Source organism: Crinia signifera, chromosome 3 (assembly GCF_055691185.1).
Source record: "Crinia signifera chromosome 3, ASM5569118v1, whole genome shotgun sequence".
In the NCBI taxonomy this organism is placed as follows: Eukaryota; Metazoa; Chordata; class Amphibia; order Anura; family Myobatrachidae; genus Crinia; species Crinia signifera.
The window spans coordinates 288193835-288215882 of NC_139219.1; positions in this window are offsets into that span (position 1 = coordinate 288193835).

Below are 22048 nucleotides of genomic sequence, written 5' to 3' on the forward strand. Positions count from 1 at the left end.
AATCTAACCCATGACCTTAGTGCTGTGTTTGACTTTTCTGCATGCTCCGGACTCCTACTGTGCATGTGCAGTATGGACTGTGGTGTCGGTTGCGCTGCAGCATCAGATTTAGTTATTGAGAGCAGTCACAAACAGGAAGTGAAAATGCAAAAGGTCGGAGATTTCCTGGCCTCTTGGTAGGTCTTGACGATTCAGTTTCCCGGATATTGCGTTGAAACCGGTTGAATTGTCTTTTTCTAAATGGGCGTGTAGACAGATCCCCCCCTGTTAACCAGGGGTACACTTGATGTTTGTCATAGTCCATGTTTACGCAGTCTCTTTTATTTTTCTTGTATGCCATGAGTTCTTTTTTATATTTGTCAATTTGGCCAGACAACTTCTCGCTCCAATTGGTGCCTATATCGCTGGTTAATGTAGCAAGGTAACTCTTTTCAAATTCATCAATTTTAGCACGTGTGGCTGACAGTTCCCTGGTTACCTCCTCGATGACTAACAACATTAGGTCGAATGAACATTTGTTCAGTATTGAGGTCCAGGTTCTACAAAATGGGATACTGTAGCGGCCCAGGGTGGGTACATTCTTGATACGAAATCCACGCGGGATCTTTTTATCCCTAATATAGTCTGAGAGCGTGAGTCCGTGGTAAAAGAAATCGGTCTCTTTCCGTTTCAAATTTAATAATTCATGGAAAAGCTGCATGTTGTCTAACACAGCATTGCTGGCTCCCACATCCGCCTTGAAAAGCAGTTTCTCATAATCTGAATCAGAGAAACTGAATATAGCTCCGTGGGTCAGTTCCACTCTAGATTGCGCTGAAGCTGCCACATCTGCAGCAAAAGGTGGGATATCCATGTTCAGGGTTTCCATATTAGTTCACCGGTGAGTGCAGGGTTTCCATATTAGTTCACCGGTGGGATTTGGCCATCCTATTGATCGGCCTGCTTTGTGAGTGAAACGCATTCACCCAAATAAACCCATTGGCCTATCATCCGGACGGATCCAGCCTTGCGGTCCTTGCACAACTCCCAACTTATGTGTGCTTATACCAGAGGGAAAAATTTGAAGGACTACCTCATTAAGAATGACGTGGTTGAAGCCAAACCCCAGATGCCCTCCAGTTTCCTTGGGACACCTAAATCTGGTTGTTACAAGTGTTGCGGGTGCACCACTTGCAGCTTCATGATTGCAGGAGACACATTTTGTCACCCGTACTCCGGCAAGCCTTTTAAAATCAAACAGAGAGTATCATGTTCCTCCAATTTTGTGGTGTATCTTGTGAGCTGTCCGTGTGGCCGACACTATGTCGGCAAAACAATTCGCACGTTTAAAGAAAGGGCTGCAGCCCACAGGTCTGCCATCAAACAAGCCCTACTAGTGGGGAGCAGTGAACAGCCCGTGGCGAGGCACTTTGCCATGGCCCGCCACACACTAGCCTCCCTGAGACACAGGATAATTGAGCAGATCCCACCCTTAAAAAGAGGGGGAGACAGAGGGTTAATGTTGTGCAGAGCAGAGAGCCGATGGATACATCGGCTCGACACACTGTCCCCCAGGGGCTTAAATGAGCATGCCGGACTTTCATACTTCTTGTAGGAAGGCCAGGTCCATGCTCGTTTTTGCCGTAACATCTTTAATTTGGGTATCTGTCATTCATCAGCCCCTAGGTGAGCTCCTAGACAATTGGAGCATATTCATGAACACCCCCCCTAATGTGGGTGGGTGCATTATTGCTTAGAGACCAACCGAGTATTTTTCCACATGTTGCAGGGACATGTAGTTCACACATAGCTAGTTTTTTATATAAGCACTTTATTGCACTATTTTTAAAATTGTTATATACATGTATTAGGAGTCGCGTTTTAGCTTGTTGTGATGTGTGTATCACCCAGCTGATCGGGGTCATAGGACGCCCGTCTTATTGTTTGCACTTTTTATATTTTGCAGTAGATATTTTACACACGCGACCTGTTTGTTTTTTATGGTATTTTAAAGTATAATTCAATCAGATTTTCAATATTGTATCACTGTTTTTCAGGTATGGGCAGATTGTGGATGCCCTTTGCAGCCGCGCCGGACGTCTCCCCTGGATGACGTCATCAGATGGAGCCGGGCGGGACGGCTGGTGGGCGTGAGGGGATCCGAATCAGCTTAAAGGTATGTCAATGTACACTGTATGATTGTTGTTCTTTGCACCTTGATAAAGAAGCCGCTGCGCTTCGAAACGTTGGGAAGTTATCAGGTCTCCTGTCTCTTCTTATTGTCTGAGTGCCGCCGCCATCACGTACATATACAGTCTGTCTCCTACAGACTAGCTCGGCGGGCACCAGTTTACCAGCTACAGCGATACGCATTGGGAGTGCCGCACCATCTAACAGACTATATATATATATATATATATATATATATATATATATATATATATATATATATGTATATATATATATCTGTATATATATGTATGTATATTTATATGTGTTTGTATGTATATTTATGTATGTCTTAAAAAAGGGGTGATACATTAGCATTTATGACTGATGCTGTGAAATTTTATTCCTGAGTGCTGTCCATCCTCTATATATACAGTGTATATATATATATATATATATCTCCTATATATTTGGCTACATCTGTCACTCAAAGTGGGTGTCTGTGTCTATAACGCTCTGTTCCTGGACTTTCCTCTTAATGTGTGATTGCCTTCATCTGTGCTGAACACCTTTCTGAGAAATTAACCTGTTTAAAACAGGTGATGGCAATCATACATTCAGGGGAAGTCTAGAAACAGAGCATTGTGTCCCTCCTGGACAGGGTCATGTTGGGAGGTATGTGACAGAGAACCAGCCCAGTGAGCCCACAGACAGTGCCAGACACCCACTGCCTTCCCATGTTGCCCAGCACTGCTACTCCACAGCCACCAGGTGAGCACCCCCCTCCCGCGATTTGCGGCAAAACCTCCCCCCCCCCCCCCCGCGCAACCCCCCCTCCCGCGATTCGCGGCAAAAACACCCGCTCCCCCGTGACCCCCCCTACCGCGATTCGCAGCAAAAACACCCCCGCGACCCCCCCCTCCCGCGATTCGCTGCAAAAAGAACCCCCCCACGACCCCTCCCACAATTCGCGGCATAACCACCACCCCGCGACCCCCCCCCCTCCCGCGAATCGCGGCAAACCCTCCCCCGTGACCCCCCCCGATTCGCGGAAAAAACACCCCCCCCCGCGACCTCCCTCCCGCGATTCGCGGCAAAAAGAACCCCCCCGCGACCCCCCCTTGCACGATTGGCGGCACCCCCTCTGCGACCCCCCTCCCGCGATTCGCGGCACCCCCCCCTGCAATTCGCAGCAGCCCCAGGATTAAATGGCACATGCAAAACACTGACATGGCTATGGTCGACAATGAAAAAGGTTGACATGAGTTTTTGAAGATTTATTTGTAATTTTTGTAATTTTTTCATATTCATTGTCATGTGTCGACATGGACACCAATGAAGTGGCACACTTATGTCAACATTTACATGTGTTGACCTTTCTGTGTTGATTTTTTCTTGTGGCGATTCGCGTCACACCCCCCCGCAACCCCCCCTCCTGCGATTCGCGGCACCCCCCGTGACCCCCCACCTCCCGCAATTCGCGGCAACCCCCCACCGGAACCCTTTGTGAACCCCGCCCTCCCGCGATTCGCGGCACCCACCCCCGCGACCCCCCCTCCCGCAATTCGCGGCACCCCCCGTGATTCGCGGCAGCTTCAGAATTAAATTGCACATGGAAAACACTGACATGGCTATGGTCGACAATGAAAAAGGTTGACATGAGTTTTTGAAGTTTTTTTGTCATTTTTTGAATATTTTCATATTCATTCTCATGTGTCGACATGGACACCAATGAAGTGCCACACTTATGTCAACATTTACATGTGTTGACCTTTCTGTGTTGATTTTTTTCTTGTGGCGATTTGCGTCACACCCCCCCACCCCCCCCCACCCCCCACTCCCGCGATTCACGGCACACACACACACACCTCCCCCGCGATTCTCGGCACCCCACCCTGTGACCCCCCCTCCCGTGATTCACGGCACACCCCCGCGACCCCCCCTCCCATGATTCGCCGCAACCCCCGCCCCGTAACCCCCCCTCCCGCGATTCGCGGCACCCACCCCAGCGACCCCCCCTCCCGCAATTCGCGGCACCCCCCCGCGATTCGCGGCAGCTCCAGAATTAAATTGCACATGGAAAACACTGACATGGCTATGGTCGACAATGAAAAAGGTTGACATGAGTTTTTGAATTTTTTTTTTTCATTTTTTGAATGTTTTCATATTCATTCTCATGTGTCGACATGGACACCAATGAAGTGCCACACTTATGTCAACATTTACATGTGTTGACCTTTCTGTGTTGATTTTTTCTTGTGGCGATTCGCGTCACCCCCCCCCTACCATGATTCGCCGCAACCCCCGCCCCCGTAACCCCCCTCCCGCGATTTGCGGCAATCCCTCCCCTCCCGCGATTCGCAGCATCCACCCCCCCACAACCCCCCCTCCTGCAATTCGCGGCACCCCCCGCGACCCCCCCTCCTGCAATTCGCGGCACCCTCCGCGACCCCCCCTCCCACGATTCGCGGACACCTAAGTTGCAATACAGGGCATCTTTCATACAATTCTAACCATATTTCTCATATACAAACGTTCACAAATTAAGGGGGCGCAGCCCCTTACGACGGTGTGAAGAGCGCCCGTAGGGCGCGATGAATCACCTAGTATATATATATATATATATATATATATATATAGGGCACTCAGGAAAACACATTGCAGTCTTAAACGTTAACGTATAGCCCCTTTATTCAAAACATATATAAATATACATACATACATACATACATACACACACACACACACACACACACACACACACACACACATAGGGTGTTTATGTACACACATGTATGCATCGGATATACATGTATTTTGTGTTTGTACATATATATATGATGCATACATGTATACGGTCCACCGGCAGGCAGCATGCCGATGCCAGCATCCCGAAAGATGCACACCCCAATTCTCCTCCATCTACAGCCTAACCATCCCCACTAACACCACAACACCCTACCACCTAAACCTTACCCCCCTGCCCCACATTCTAAATCTAAACCGCCCTTTTAGATACTTAAACCTACCCCCCAGCCTAAACCTATCACCCCCCCCCCCCCCCGACAGTGCCCCCTTGGTTTTAGTACACTGGTACTCCCAGAGCCTTAATCCAATCACACTTATGCGTTATAATATATAATACGTAATTGTGTGACACAATGTGTAATGGGCATTACGGTGTATAGCACAATGTGTAATGGTGCAGTGTGTCTAAGGGGCTCTAGCTTGTGTGGAGTATCTAAGGGGCGGTCAAAAATTTTGTGCCTAGGGGCGGCCTGACCCCTAAATTCGCCCCTAGGGCCATGACCAGGGCTCTGTGAGTGAATGGCTATGCCCCCAGTCCCTCTGTTTCTGGGAATAGACACTGTGCTCATGCACAAAACACAATAATGGGAGTTCCAAACTGTGAGGCGCAACCCAAATGGGATGGTATGTAGAACCAGAAGTTCCTATGATTCTTCCACGTCCTAGTATCTCAGTTGCTCCATCCTTCTCTCTCCCTCAATATGTTCACAAGCGTATACAGACAGATTTGAAAAGACGGATAATTATATGATATTCAGTTGTCTTTCTCGCCAATTCTTGTTATGGACTGTTTTTATGGCTATATGTGAAAATTCTCCTCCGTTGGGGATGAGAATAATTTACCTTTTGTCATTTTGGTCAAAATAAACTTCTTATATATAAAGGATATGTGAAGATTTTTAAAGAAATCACTGGATGAATATAGGTAGATATAAAGATACCATTACTTGTGTCCAACCTGTGCTAAAGAATTTTTCAAAAAAGAGCCTCCTCCATAACACACATACAGGGACCCCAAAAGAAACCGCTACATGGGTTGAAGATCTTACCTTATCGTAAATTGGGTACGCCCACCACTTCTTCCGTTATAAAAAGAAACCATTATAGGTGTATACAGCTTACCTTACATGGTTAATGTGGTTTGCACCCACGATTTTCACGAAATCTATATTTTTTTATCCAGTAATGTCCCCTCTGTCCAGCCTAATCATTTACACACATTGGTTTTTATGTATTGAGAATGAGTGATCCAGACACAAAGAAACGTTATATGTTTGAAAAAACTACTGTACACTGTGACTTTGGGTACGACTTTTTGTTGTCACTTATAAAGAAACCTTTATACAATTATTCTTTCTTTTTTTTTCTGGTGAATTAGGTATGCTCACAGTCTATTCTTTCCGCACTGGGTGTATGGTACATCAAGAAAACAAGTCTACACATTGTACATATTTATTTTTTACATATAAATTGACATCCACAGAGATGATTATCATACCATAGGACACAAGGACACAGCATTAAGAAAACGCTACAGGCACTTACAGCATAATACTTACCATGAGTTGGGTACACCCATCCATCATTTTATTTGCCTATTCTAAATAAATTTACCGAATATTAGCAAATTATTCGTCTTTTCAAATCTCTCTATATACTCTTGTGAACATAGAGGAAGAGAAGATACTAGGACATGAAAGAATCATAAGAACATCCAGTTCTACATACCATCCCATTTGGGTTGCGCATCACAGTTTGGAACTTCTATTTTTGTGTGTTTGTTATGTTGTTTTGTGTTAAAGGAGATAACCCTGGGATAGTACAATAGAGAGGCAGCAGCGTGCCAACAGTTGTCAACTCCTATAGCCCTACAGTCTTGTACTGTGTGCATGTGCCCAGGGTATATTCACTCAGCAGAGCAGCGCCGGGCATGGAGGATGCACACTTAAATCACAAGATCTCGGGTGAATACATCTGTGTGAGATGCGTAGAGATGACTGCTTTGGAAGCCCAGATTTCTGATCTAAGGCAGACCATCAAAACTCTGAGGGACATTGCCAAATTAGAAGAAAGCTTTCACCTCACAGTGGAAACTTTGGAGGATCAGGGGGTATTAGCAACAGATGAGGTGGGTGAGCCAGCTAGCTGGGTCACAGTTAGAAGGGGTAGTAGGGGGAGGAAGAGGCAGGCCAGTGCTGACTTAACAAATTCCAGTACATTCCCCAGACTGGACGAAACTACTGCGGATGTTACTTCAAAACTGGCGGGGCCAGATGTGACCAGTACCGCTAGGAACCAGGGGTCTGGCACATCCGGCTTAGTGGGGACAAGTGAATAAGGGACTGTTGTAGATAGATGTGGTGGTAGGGGATTCTATCATCCGCAAGACAGACAAGGCAACCAGCTACCGGGACCGCGATAGTCGTACAATCTGTCGGGTGCTCGGGTACGGCACATTGCGGACCGGGTATATAGATTACTGGGAGGGGCTGTTAAAGACTCAGCGGTCATGGTGCATGTTGGCACAAATGACCAAGTTAGTGGCAGGTGGGATGTCCATAAAAACGATTTCAGGGATTTAGGACATAAGTTAAAAGCAAGGACATCCAAGGTAATTTTCTCAGAAATATTACCTGTGCCACGTGCTAGCCTAGGGAGACAGAGAAACTCATGGAGCTAAATGTGTGGTTAAATGGATTGTGTAGGAAAGAGGGGTTTGGGTTCCTAGAGCACTGGTCAGAATTTTCAAACAGGCGCCATCTATATGGCACTGACGGACTGCACCTGAATGGAAAGGGGGCACCAGTGCTTGGAGGCAGAATGGTTAGAAGGTTGGAAGAGTCTTTAAACTAGACATAGGGTGGAGGGTTCAAATAGAAACTATGTGGGCAAAAGACAGAGTAATAAGTAACGGGTAAGCAAGAGATTGGAGATTGGAGAAGGGGGTTGGGAAGAAAAACTAGTTTTAGTAAGAAATCAATTGCACATTTAGTACACAATCATCCCCTAATGGAAACAAAAACAAAAGCTAAACTGAAATGCTATGATATAATTGGTATAACTGAAACATGGTGCAATGAGTGTCAGAACTGGGCTTTAAACATGGAGGGATATACTGTACCCTTTTCAGAAAAGACAGGGAAAATAGAAGGGGGTGGTGCCTTTATGTAAGAACTAACTTAAAACCATGAGAAAAGGAGATGAGCGCAGGGATAGAGGAAAATTATATTGAGGCCATGTGGGTAGAGAAAATAATAAAAAATGTAATAACATTTTAATTGGAGTATGCCACAGACCGCCGAACATTAATGAAAGGGACGAGTCTCTACTTTTAAACCAAATAAAGAAATCATCAGATCAGGGGCAGATATGAAGTATGGGGGATTTCAACCTACCAGACATTGACTGGACAAATGAGACACGTAAGTCAGCAAAAAGTAGTGGGTTCCTAAACTTACTCAAGGATCAATTTGTCACAGAATCTGTTGAAACCAACTTGTAACGGGGCATTATTGGATTTAGTATTAACAAACAATATAGATTTCGTTTCAAATACCAAAGTAATAGAAGATCTAGGTAACAGTGACCATAATATGGTCTCAATGGAAATCAACTTCTGTAATTTACAACATAAAATACTGGCTAAAATATTACATTTTAGGAAAGCTAACTTCGTTTATTCAGGGACTCTTTAAAAAAATAGTGGGAAGTGTTATTTGAGGGGAAGAATGCAGAGGAAATGTGGAATACAATAAAAATGTGCTTGATACATTAACTACTAAATATATTCCTAAAGGCAATAAGGGCAAAATCAATAAAAAAAATCCATAATGGTTGCACAAAAAAGTAAGGACAGCAATTGACAATAAGATAAGAGCATTTAAAATTACAAGGATAGCATGACTAAGGAGGCGTTCAGCAAGTACAAAGAATAAAAACAAATTGTAAAGGGGTAATCAAAATAGCTGAAAGGGAAAATGAAGAGCGCATAGCCACTGAGAGCAAAACCAATCCCAAAAAGTTTTTCAAATACATCAATAGTAAACGAATAATTAAAGAGAACATAGGCCAATTAAACAATTTTAACGGTAATAGCATTACAGAGGATAAGGGAAAAGCAGAATTGTTAAATGAGTTTTTCTCATCAGTGTTTACCACAAATGGGACAAGAAAAACAGATCTTAAAATCACTTTCACGACAGATGAGATAACATTAGGGCTCAGCAAAATCAAAACAAACAAATCCCCAGGTCCAGACAGGATTCATCCTAGGGTACTATTAGAACTAAGGGCCCCGCACTATAAAAAGGACATCATAGAATTGGAAAAGGTCCAAAGAAGAGCAACAAAGCTAATAAAGGGAATGGAGAACTTAAGCTATGAAGATATATTGAACTATTTAGGATTGTTTACACTAGAAAAGAGCTGTTTAAGTGGGGGACATGCTAAACATGTACAAATATATCAGGGGACAATATAAGGAACTGTCAGACGCCATTTTTACTGTAAAGAAAGAATCAAGGACACGGGGCATGACTTTAGATTAGAGGAAAGAAGATTCCATTCCATTACACAAAAACATTTTTTTACAGTCAGGGCAGCCAAACTATGTATTTATTTATTTACAGTTTCTTATATAGCGCAGCAGATTCCGTTGCGCTTTACAATAGTAGACAGTGATAAGACAAACTGGGCAACAACAGACAGACTTGGAGGTAGGAGGGCCCTGCTGCAAGCTTACAATCTATAGGGATATAGGGGGGAAACACAAGGACAGGCACCAATAATAGCATAGCAGTTACAAGTCCAGAAGGGAAGCTATATAATACATAAGTGCCTCGGAGGGTTATGCATGTAGAACTTAAATATGATAGGCTTGCCTGAAGAGATGAGTTTTCAGGGAACGCTTGAAAGTTTGGAGACTGGTGGAGAGTCTTAATGTGCATGGAAGGGCATTCCATAGGATGGGAGCAGCCCGATGAAAGTCCTGTAATAGTGAATGGGAGCTAGTGATCCGTGCAGAAGAGAGATGCAGATCTTGTGTAGAGCGTAGTGGTCGAGATGGGAGATATTTTGTGATAAGTGCAGAGATATATGCTGGTGCAGTATGGTTAATAGCTTTATATGCAAGTAGAAGTGTTTTATATTGAATAGGGTAATATACAGACAACCACTGGAGGGACTGGCAGAGTGGATCAGCAGACGATGAGCGTCTTGCATGGAAGATCAGCCTAGCAGCAGCATTTACAATTGATTGCAGTGGTGAGAGTCTGTTCTTGGGAAGACCAGTTAGGAGACTATTGCAATAATCAATGCGGGATATAATGAGTGCATGGATAAGAGATTTGGTAGTGTCTTGTGTGAGATAGGGTCGTATTTTGGAAATGTTTTTTAGATGCATGTAATTTGGAGACAGATTGAATGTGGGGAAGAAAGGACAGTTCAGAGTCGAGGATGACCCCTAAGCAACGAGCTTGTGGGGTAGTGTAGATCATCGAGTTGTCAATAGCGATGGAGATGTCAGGATGGTAACTGTTCTTAGTTGGCGGGAATATAAGTAATTCCGTTTTGGAAATATTAAGTTTGAGCTGGCGAGAAGACATCCAAGATGAGATGGCAGAGAGACAATCAGAGACTCGACCCAAAACCACTGGTGACAACTCTGGGGTTGATAGATAGATTTGAGTATCATCAGCATACAAGTGATACTGAAATCCTAAAGAGCTGATTAGTTTGCCAAGAGAGGAGGTATAGATTGAGAAAAGCAGAGGACCTAAGACTGAACCTTGCGGAACTCAGACTGACAGAGGTAATGAAGAGGAAGTAGAGTTAGAGAAGCAAACACTGAAAGAGCGATCAGATAGGTAAGATGTGAACCAGGAAAGGGCTGTATCATTAAGACCTAGGGAGTGTAGTGTTTGTAAGAGAAGAGAGTGATCGACGGTGTCAAATGCAGCAGAAAGATCAAGAAGAATAAGTAGTGAGTAATGGCCTTTAGACTTAGCCATTACCAGATCATTCACCACTTTAGTCAGTGCTGTCTCAGTGGAGTGTTGAGAGCGAAAGCCTGACTGATGTGGGTCTAATAGGGTGTTAGAGTTAAGAAAGTTTGTGAGGCGAGAGTAGACAAGTCTCTCCAGTAGCTTGGAGGGGCATGGGAGCTGAGATATATGACGATAGTTAGAGAGAGTGTTAGGGTCAGAATTCTGTTTTTTCAGAATAGGAGTTATCACTGCATGTTTGAGCAGAGAAGGAAAAGTACCAGTGGTAAGAGAGAGATTGCAGATTTTAGTTAAGGTTGGAATAATCACAGGAGATAGATTTTTAATGACTTGCGCAGGTATAGGATCGAGAGGAGAGGAAGTAGAGTAAGAGGATAAGAAGTGTGGGTACTTCCTTTTCATTGTAGGCTCAAATGAAGAGAAAGTGCCAGAGAGTTCAGGTGGGAAAGAGAGCGGGTTAGAGGTAGTAGAAGAGCATACCATTTCCTCTTGGATGTTATCATTTTTGTCCTTAAAGTAGGAGGCAAGTTCTTGAGCACTGATGGTAGACGGTGGGGGAGGAGGGGGAGGTTACAGAAGAGACTTAAATGTGTTAAAAAGTCGCATAGGGTTGGTGGCATGAGAAGAGATGAGAGATTGGTAGTATGTTTGTTTGGCAGCAACCAAAGCATTGCAGTAGGTGTGGTAGCTAGTTTTATATGCAAGGAAATCAGTCATACTACGAGATTTGCGCCATTGGCGTTCTACTTTACGTGACTGATAGTTGTCTTGTTGTTTTGGTGTGCCACGGTTGGCATCTAAGCCTACGTGGGGTGTAATGGGTAGCTGGAGCCACGTCATCAAGGGCTGTTTCAAAAGTCTGGTAGAGGTGGGAAACAGCAGAGTCAGGAGAGGTAAATGTAGAAATAAGTGAGAGCTGTTGTTGCAGGGAGGTGGTAAGTTGTGGAAAATTGATAGCATTAGTATTTCTGTGGGTTAGAGTAGGTTTGCATGATTTCAGTGTCAGTGAGCTTGGGGTAATGGAGGAGAGTGAGAGGGTAATGAGATTGTGATCAGAGAGAGGGAAGGGAGTGTTATACCCCTTTCACACCAGAAATGCAGAGACAAACCCGGGAATTAAATTCCAGGGACAAGCAGGGACATTCCCGGGTTGGGACCCATTCACACATGCTTTTGAAGCAGGGACAACCCGGGTCGGCACCTTTCACACTGAACCCGGGATGACCCTGCATTTCTATGAGAATAGCATTGAAAATTGCCTTTTTTAGGCTCACATTAGGTTATTGATTATTGATAATTAAGACACAAAATATTTGTAGTGTTTCAGCCTTTGTTTACTTGTATAAAATAAATTAAAAGGCATATGAAAGCATCTTCCCCTCTAATGATTAATAGCTCTCTCACCTCCTCATTTGTCCAAGACATGGCACACATTGCAGGCTTTCAGGGGTTAAAATGAACTTCTGGGGTCTGTGGTGCCACAGAACATGCACACTGTCTCCCTGCACGCTGTATGCTGTCTCTGGGCGTGTCTGTGAGTATCCATCACAACAGGAAGTTGCCCAGCTAGCAAATCAGCACTAGTAGAGGCAACACGGGAAGCAGGGACATGTCCCTGCACCTTTCACACCAGCCAGTAACCCTGGAAGGACCCAGGAGCAACCCTGCTATCTAGCAGGGTTGAATTGCCGGCAAATTAACCCGGGAATTTGTCCCTGGAACCTTTCACACCAGAGCTAGTCCCGGGTTGTTCCCGGACCCAAACCGGGAATTTAGGCTGGTGTGAAATGGGTATTAGTAAAATCAGAGACTGAGCATAACCTGGTGAAAACAAGGTCAATATCTACAGTACAGATGTGTGATTCAGGATTCGGTGTATATTCCAATCCTGTCTTTCCCAATATGTGCCCTTATTCTAATCGGATCGGTACGGCCCGCGTGCGGCCGTACCGCCGATGTTTTTACTCTGCACATGCGCAGAGGTGAATCTGCGCATGTGCAGCCCCCTTCGCCGCAGACGTATTTCGTCCGCCGCAAAGGGGGCGTATAGGGGCGTGAGAGGCATCATGCCCTCATTTCCCTATGTGTACGCCCCGCGTTTCATGGGCGTTCCCATGCAAACGCGGGGCGTATGCATGGTAATGAGGCCATGACGCAACTCATGGGGGCGGAAAGCTGACGTCGCCGGATGTCAGCTTTCAGCCCCCATACAAGCTACCACACGGACGATTGTCCGTGTGGTCTCAGCTTGCGGGAGCTGCCGCGGCGTGCGGACCTGCCTTCGATGGTCGACGACCATCGAATGCAGGGGGCAGCTCCCACCATGGTGGAGGCGTACGCCTCCACCATTTTTATGCGGATCGCTAGCCGTCCGTGTACGGACGGCCGTGGCGATCCGTAGGGTGGGCGGGGATTGGTTTGTGCGGCCGGAGCCCCGTGTGCGGCTCTGGCCGCACCAACCAGAATAAGGGCCATTGTCGGGATGGAAATCGGAGGGGGACAGAAGGAAACAGAGATAAAAGGATTCCTTTCCTATCATTCTGAGGAGCTACTGGCCTATAGTTGGCAGCCTCTCCTTCATTGGTGTATTTAACATTTTTGTTTTTTTATCATACAACTTCTATCTATGTTAGTGATTATTAGTTCATTCGATAGGGTTCTTGGTTATTTCTGATCTGAAAACCTCACACACATTATGATTTATTTAATAAAATGCGAATGATATAATAATCCCTGCTATTGTTTATACTGTATACGATTTCATTTTATTTGCAGATATTATATTTTATTTGTGAGATTCTGCTGACCTCTAGTGGGCAGTTAGCCACATTACATTCATTTGCAGATAAGGTGCAACTTTGTAGCAATGCCTCATCTATATTTGTGATTATTTATTGTTCCACTAGATAGGGCTATTTCCAAGGACCACCTTGGATATCTCTCCCCTGTATGGGAAATGGTCCCTAGCTTGAGTACCACTGCCCTCAGAGCATTGGTGTGTGGTCTGACAGGTTTTTTTTAAAACCATTTGTTTTATAGTTTAGATCAGTGGCATATGGGAAGGTCAAGCTATAATGCTTCCAGTGCATTCTTATCTATAATCTTCATCAAGAGCTAACATAAATTAAGTTTTAACATTGTCAGTGATATCGACATGTCATTTTTCATAAACAGCCATTCACCTGTCTATAAATTATGTTATGTGTGTCAATGTGCTGTAATACAATCGCCTCTCTTTTGTTGGCTTTTATAACAATCAGGAAGCAGTTCTAACTTATCCTCTGCAATGCCAGAAACTCATCACATGTCATGCTATTGATTTGCAGCATTTAGTTGGAAGCTACAGTTAGTCAGCTGGTAAATTAGGCGGTATGCTGTTAGCGTAGTCAGTCAGCAGTAGCGTAGTACGGTGCCAGGTTGAACTATGCCACAATGACCTGTCAGCGTAGTGACTCCGCGGCAGCTCAGCGCTGACAGGTTGCTACGTTACCTGTGTAATTTCATGGCTCCAGCTTGAACTACATTGTCAGCGTAGTGACTCCGCGGCAGCCCAGCGCTGACAGGTCATTGTGGTACTTGTACTTCTACAGAGAAATAGACAGCCCGGCACATCGCTAACAAAGGGGCCATCTAAAGAAGACACCTGGCAAACTGCTAACAAAGGGGGCGTCTGAATTTTGCGTCTACTACTTAGACGCTATAGCGTCTAAGTAGTAGACGCAAAATTAATTCAGATGTCTAAGTACTGCGGCGGCAAACTGCTAATTTAGACGATTTAGCGTCTAAAGTTAGATGCTCTGCAAACCGCAAACAAGGGTGCATCTAAATTTAGACCCTTACAGCATCTACATTTTAGTCGGGTAGTAGTAGTAGTACGTTTATTTATAAGGCACCGCAAAGTGTCCGCAGTGCCGTACATAGCAAACAAAAAACAAATGACAAGGTAACGTACAGGGTGTGTTGAAAAATACAGTATAAATAGGGGTATAGCTGGTAGAAATAAAATCAGCATCAGTTCAGAAGTAGGTGTCAAAATTGTCGAGGAGACTGAAGATGAAGTAGAGGAAGGGAAGAACAGGACAGGAGGACAGGTGAGGTAAAGAGGTAGGGTGAGTACGTGAGGCAGGAAGACCCTACTCATAAGAGTTAACATACTAAAAATAGGTGGGTGGACAAACAAGAAACAACGGAGGGGAACGGAGGCAGGATAGGAGGATCAAAAGAGGTTAGGAGGAGGGATAGGCTAGTCGAGAGAAGAGAAGTCTTGGACACGGGAGTGGGAGGAGGTGATTAGGTGAGAGGTCAGTCGGCGGTCAGCGATGGAGCGAAGAGGACGGGAGGGAGTGTGGATAGAGATCAGTGAAGAGAGGTAAGGAGCGGTGGAGGAGGAGAGAGCCTTGTAGGTGGTGGTGAGGAGTTTAAAGAGAACTCGGAAAGGAATGGGGAGCCAGTGAAGAGATAGACAGAGGGGGGAGGCGGAGGTAGAGCGGCGGGAGAGGAAGATGAGCCTAGCAGCAGCGTTAAGAATGGTTTGGAGAGGTGCAAGGCGGGTGAGAGGTAGCCCAGAGAGAAGGATGTTGCAGTAGTCAAGGCGGGAGATGACAAGAGAGTGAATGAGAATTTTGGTCGCGTCAGTGGAGAGGAATGGTCTGATGCATGAGATGTTGCGTAGGTGAAAGCAGCAAGACTGTGAGAGAGCACGAATGTGGGGGGTGAAAGAGAGGGAGGAGTCAATGATGACACCGAGGCAGCGCGTTTGGTCGGTGGAGGTGATCTCGGTTTCACCAATGCTGATGGAGATAGTGGGAGAAGAGAGGATGTTCGGAGGATGGAAGATTAGAAGTTCAGTTTTAGCCATGTTTAGTTTCAGGAAGCGTTGGGTCATCCAGGCTGAGATGGCCGTGAGGCATTTGGAGACCTTGGACAGGAGTGATGGGGATAGGTCGGGGGAGGAGAGATAGATTAGGGTATCATCAGCATAAAGGTGGTAATGAAAACCATAGGAGCTGATGAGGGTGCCCAGAGAGGTGGTGTAGAGGGAGAAGAGGAGAGGGCCAAGGACTGACCCTTGGGGAACACCGACTGGCTGCGGGGTAGTAGGAGAGGAGGAGCTCGGAGTGGAGACGGAGAAGGAGCGATCGGAGAGGTATGAGGTGAACCAGGAGAAGACCGTGCCAGTGATGCCAAAGGAGCGGAGGGTGTTGAGCAGGAAAGGGTGGTCAACATTGTCAAAGGCAGCCGACAGATTAAGCTGGATAAGGATAGAGAAGAGGCCTTTAGATTTAGCAGATAGTAAATCGTTAGTGACTTTGGTCAGGGCAGTTTCAGTGGAATGTAAAGGGCGGAACCCGGATTGGAGGGGGTCTAGAATGGAGTTAGCTGTAAGGTGGCTTCAGAGACGATTATAGGTCAGACATTCTAGGAGCTTGGAGGCAAAAGGGAGGAGGGAGATGGGCCTGTAGTTGGATGGAGAGTTGGGGTCCAGATTTGTTTTTTTTGAGAATCGGGGAGACAAGAGCGTGTTTGAAGGAGGAAGGGAAGATCCCAGAGGATAGGGAAAGATTAAAGAGGTGAGCCAGGTGAGAGCAGACTGACGGACTGAGACGACGGATAATATTGGAGGGGATAGGATCGAGCGGGCAGGTGGAGGGAGAAGCGGATTGAAGGATAGAGTGGACTTCAGCAGCAGTGGTGGGGTAAAATGAGGACAGGGGTTGGAAGGAGGGGAGTGGAGATGTAGGAGGGGAGGAGGGAGAGGGTGACGTCATGGCAGCAGTGATGGCAGTCCTGAGAGAGGAGATTTTGGTTGAAAAGTAGGTAGCAAAATCAGCGGCTACGATGGAGGACGGAAGAGCTGGAGGAGGGGGGGAGAGCAAGGAGTTGAAGGTGGCGAAGAGCCTGCGGGGATTGGATGATTGGGAAAGGATGAGGGACTTAAAGTAGGATTCCTTGGCCAGAGCAAGGGCAGAGCTGAAGGAGGAAAGAATGAATTTGAAATGGAGATAATCCGCAAGGGTGCGTGATTTCTTCCAGAAGCGCTCAGCAGTGCGATAGCACTTTTTAAGGAATCGGGTGATAGTCGAGTGCCATGGTTGGGGGTTGGAGCATCAAAGGGGGATGGAGGAGGGAGGGCAGGCAGAGTCCAATGCCGAAGATAGGGTGTCATTATAGAGGGAGGCGGCGAGGTTCGGGCAGGACAAGAGGGCGATTGGAGCGAGAAGAGGACACAGCGTGTTTGAGAAGGCAGCAAGATCAAGTGTGTTGATGTTATGCTGTGAGACAATGCGCTTGGGAGGGGGGGTGGGAGAGGGGGAAGCAGTGAGGGAGAAGGAGATGAGGTGATGGTCAGAAAGAGGAAAAGCCGAGATAGTGTAGTCAGTAAGGGAACAAGAGCGAGAGAAGACGAGATCGAGGGAGTGTCCTTGGATGTGGGTGGGAAAGGTAGTCCACTGAGATAGGCCAAGAGAGGAGCAGAGAGAGAGGAGTTTGGAGGTGCCAGGATCAGCGGGTTTATCCAAAGGGATGTTAAAGTCACCTAGAATGACAGATGGCAGGTCAGAGGAGAGGATGTGTGGAAGCCAGGCGGCAAAGTTGTCAAGAAATTGGGAGATAGGGCCAGGGGGGCGGTAGATTGCAGTGACACGGAGGTGGTAGGGGTAGGGTACAGGGGTACATAGGGGTGCAGTGTGCAAAACACTATTAAACAATTGTCAATGTTAAGGTGCCCATACACGTTACAATTATTGTATACAATATCGCATCTCATTGCATCTCGGTTTTGCAATGAGATGAGAACTAGTACAAAAAACATGTGCTGCACATACTTTTTGTACTAGTTCTCATCTCATTGCAAAAACGAGATTCGATGAGATGAGATATTGTATACAATATTGTATACAATAATTGTAACGTGTATGGGCACCTTAACAGCTGTCGACTTTGTTTATAACACTATCCACGCCATCCCGAAGCGTGACGAACGCAGCGGTACACGTCCTACCGACCGTTTCATACTCCCACTATCCACGTCGGCGTGGAGTTGATTTTATATAGGGCCTAGTTCACTCTTTCTGACAAAATCCTTTTTAGATGGACAAAACTATGTGCACTGCAGGGGGGCAGATGTTACTTGTGCAGAGAGATTTAGATTGGGGTGGGGTTTAAATTCAAAGTGAGATCTATATTGCAGTGTAAAAATAAAGCTGCCAGTATTTACCCTGCACAGAAACAAAATAACTCACCCAAATCTAATTCTCTCTGCACATTTTACATCTGCCCCCCTGCAGTGCACATGGTTTTGTCCATCTAAGAAGGATTTTGTCAGAAAGAGTGAACTAGAATAAGGCCCATAGTGTGTAGAGAGCGCAGCGAGCCACCAAGCCCAAAGCGTGGCGAGCGCACCGAGCCCCTCGAGGGGACACGGAATACATGTGAAGTTATCTGTGTCCGCTCGCCACACTATATAAAATCAACTCCACACTGACGTGGATAGTGGGGGTATGAAAAGGTTGGTAGGACGCGTGCTGCGTCCGCTCGCCACGCTTTGGGATGGCGTGGATAGTAGAGGTGTTTCAAGAACACATTCACACCTTCAAAATCATACACCTGAGACAGTAATGACAACATGTGTTAACTGTTAACTGTTTTTTTGTAAAAGATAAAGAAGAGTAAATGAGGAAAAAATTATTCAATAACAATGCAATTCATTTTAAGAACAAAAAAACATAAAAAAGAAGAAAATCTAGAAAGAAGTCATTATTAAGGAACTGCAGTGCCATCATCACCACTTGAACTGGAAGCAGCTGCTGAAGTGGATGCTGTCGACTCTGTGGCGTCGACTTTGTCCACTTGAGGGAGCAGGGTCAGCACGTGCAGGATGCGCTTGAAGGGGTCCTCTGCACCTACACTCTTCCTCCAGATAAACTCCTGGAGGTATGAGTCCAGGTGATGACGCGCGGTCCCCCTTTCTATGTTCTGGGTGTGAACCGCGGTGTTGGAATCCACAAAGTGGTACCTTTGGTTGACCCTGGTGTGGTGGTTCCCAGCCTGCTCCAACTGCTGCGTGTTATACGAACTCCAGCAGTCGCTGTAGATTGTGGTACCAGGTTCCACGTGGGTCTCATTGGCTGCCATTAGCGTTCTGGCATCACGCCGCTCCACTGACGTGATGAAGCACTGGCCTGTCTCCCTCGAGATGCCCCCGAAGACCACTACTGGGGCAGCATGCGGCCAACGTGGCTTTTTCGCTGGATGTAGAGGCTCTCGTCCACCTCCACAATGGTGCCTGGCCCACCAATGTGCTGGTGAGGCTGCAATAGCAGATCAACAGTGCAGGCCTCCCACATTAAATTATTATGCATCACGGCCGTCTTCTGCGATATGCCCAGGTGATGCTTGCAGAACCGGATGCTGGTCAGCTCTTCAGCCCAGAAGTAGACTAAGCGGATCAGGGTGACAAATGTCAGATGACACCCACTGAACCACTGAGTTGACCTGACTTTTTTCCGGCAGCTGCGGCTAACAGAGTACCGCTCAATCTACCAGCTGACTGACTTAGACGCTGTTTCTGACTGGGACACAACTTCTGACTACGGTGAACTAGACGCTGTTTCTCACTGCGCTAAAACTAGACGCTAAAACTAGACGCTAAAACTAGACGCTAAAACTAGACGCTAAAACTAGATTTTGCCGATTAAGACAGGGATGCTTACGCTAACTACGTACTGCGGTACTTGTTTACTGACGCTGATAACGTAGATTACACAAGTAAGACAGTCTGGCAAGCTGCCAGGATTCAAATAGGCGCTGCGCTGATAACGTAGCTTAGTAAAGTAAGGCAGACTGGCAAGCAGCCAAGTTTCAAAGATAGAGCGGCGCGCGCTGGCGCCATGAAACTACACAAGTACCAAATTCTCTGTGTGGAAGTGATTAACAGGCCAGCTCCCAGTGGGCATGGCTGCCTGGGGTCAGGGCGCGCTGTGCACTGTGGTGCCGTCTTCTCTCCTCACAACGTGGTAGTCGGATCCAGGGAATGGCTGTCTAATTTTTGCCTGGGGGGCAAGTGGCCCCAGAGTTAGGGTGCTATATTTTAAAATGTAAAAAAAAACAGGGTACTCTTTACCTAGAAGGGCGCCCATCGCGGCCATGGCGGGCATCGCATGCACTAAAAAATCCCCGCGATTTCCCATAGGGAACAATGTTAAATGTCCCAATTGACCCGATTTTCCTGTTCAATGTCTCAATTGACCCGATTTTCCATAGGAAACAATGTTAAATGGCCCACAGAGGCCAAATAGGCACCCTGAAGTGTGAAATGGCACCCACAATTGTTAACGCCACCCCACGATCAACGTCAACCCGAAGCGTGGCGAGCGCAGCGAGCCCCCGAGGGGCGGCGGTACGCGTCCTACGATCTTTTCATACCCCCACTATCCACGTCAGGGTGATGGTAGGAGAGCCGGCAGGGGCAGGGCCAGTGCTACCACTAGGCAGGATTAGGCAGCTGCCTAGGGCGCTGGTCGCTGGAGGGCGCCCCTTGTTCAGCCCAACAAGAAGCCTATCTCTCAACAGGAGCAGCGCTATACAGCTGACGGCAGCCACGGGGAACGGTACCTCCTTGCCTGCAGCAGTCTCTCAGTAGCAGCTGAGCGGCGGGCTGGGGAACAGTAACCAGGTGACATAAATAGACGGTAGCACATAGCTCCCAACATGACCCTCTCCAGGAGGGACACATTGCTCTGTTTCTGGACTTCCATAATTAATGATTGCTATCACCTGTGTTGAAGCACCTTTCTAATCAATTAACCTGTGTGAAACAGGCGATGGCAATCCTATATTATGAGGAAAGTCCAGAAACAGAGCATTGTGTCCCTCCTGGAGAGGGTCATGTTTGGAGGTATGGTAGCAGCAGGGAGCAGTAACCCCCCACTAAAATCCGGTCATCGGTAAAATGCTATTTGTTTTTATTGTAACGCAGCAGCACGGGGACAAGGTCTGCCTGTGCTCACTGTAGTATGCTGATCCTGACAGCCGGGTAAGCTCCTCTGCTGACTCCACAGCTGTCAGGCAAAAAGCTGTGGCCATTGGCCAAACTTTAGCAATCTTCAGGGTAAACAGGGCACCCCCTCTTCATTACAGTGCTGCTTTTTCCTCCTATTGTTCAATATAGAAACACGTATCCATACCTCCCAACATGACCCATGCCAGGAGGGACACAATGCTCTGTTCCTGGACTTTCCTCTTATTTTATGGATTGCCTTCACCTGTGTGGGACTGGTTAATTGAAAAGTAAGGTGTTTTACCACAGGTGATGGTAATCATACATTAAGTGGACAGTACAGGAACAGAGCATTGTGTCCCTCCTGGAGAGGGTCATGTTGGGAGGTATGCGTATCTTCAGCATGCCCAGTATAGTCAGACAGGGACAGAAATCATCCGCGCTTCTCCCTCCCCCTCATGCTGCAGTGGGTCAGACAGATAAGTTTTTAATAGAGGGACTATGTAAAAACCGGACCCGGACTACACTCCGGACCGCCGGACAGGACATCAAAATCTGCAGTCCGGAGCTTGTAGGGTCCGGGGGGTGTCCTGTCCGGGGGTGTCTTGTCTGGGGGGGGGGTCCCTGTGATAGGCCATCACCAGGGACATGGGTGAGGGGAGATTACAGCCTCCCCGGGTGGTCCGGACCGTCCGGTTTTTGCTACATGCCTGGACCATACAGGGAGGCTTTATTCTCTCCCTCCTCCTCTCCCTGTTGACAGGTGAGACAGGCAGCCCCCCCCGGGCAGGACACCCCCGGACAGGACACCCCCCGGACCGGAGGATACAAGCTACAAAATGCACAGTTTGATGTCCGGTCCGGCGGTCCGGGGGTTTTGTCCTGGTCCGGTTTTCACCCACACCCTTTATTAGATCACACGCTGGGAGCCAGGGACAGTATGTAAACTATATCTCCCTTTCCAAGTGTATTCAAATAGTGTTGAATACACTTGAATAGTGACATGTACTTTGCAGACTACCCCTTACTCCCAGAGTTCCTGAGACCTCTTTGACCAGGAGAACGCCAGTACTAGTAGCAAGACAGCAAAATA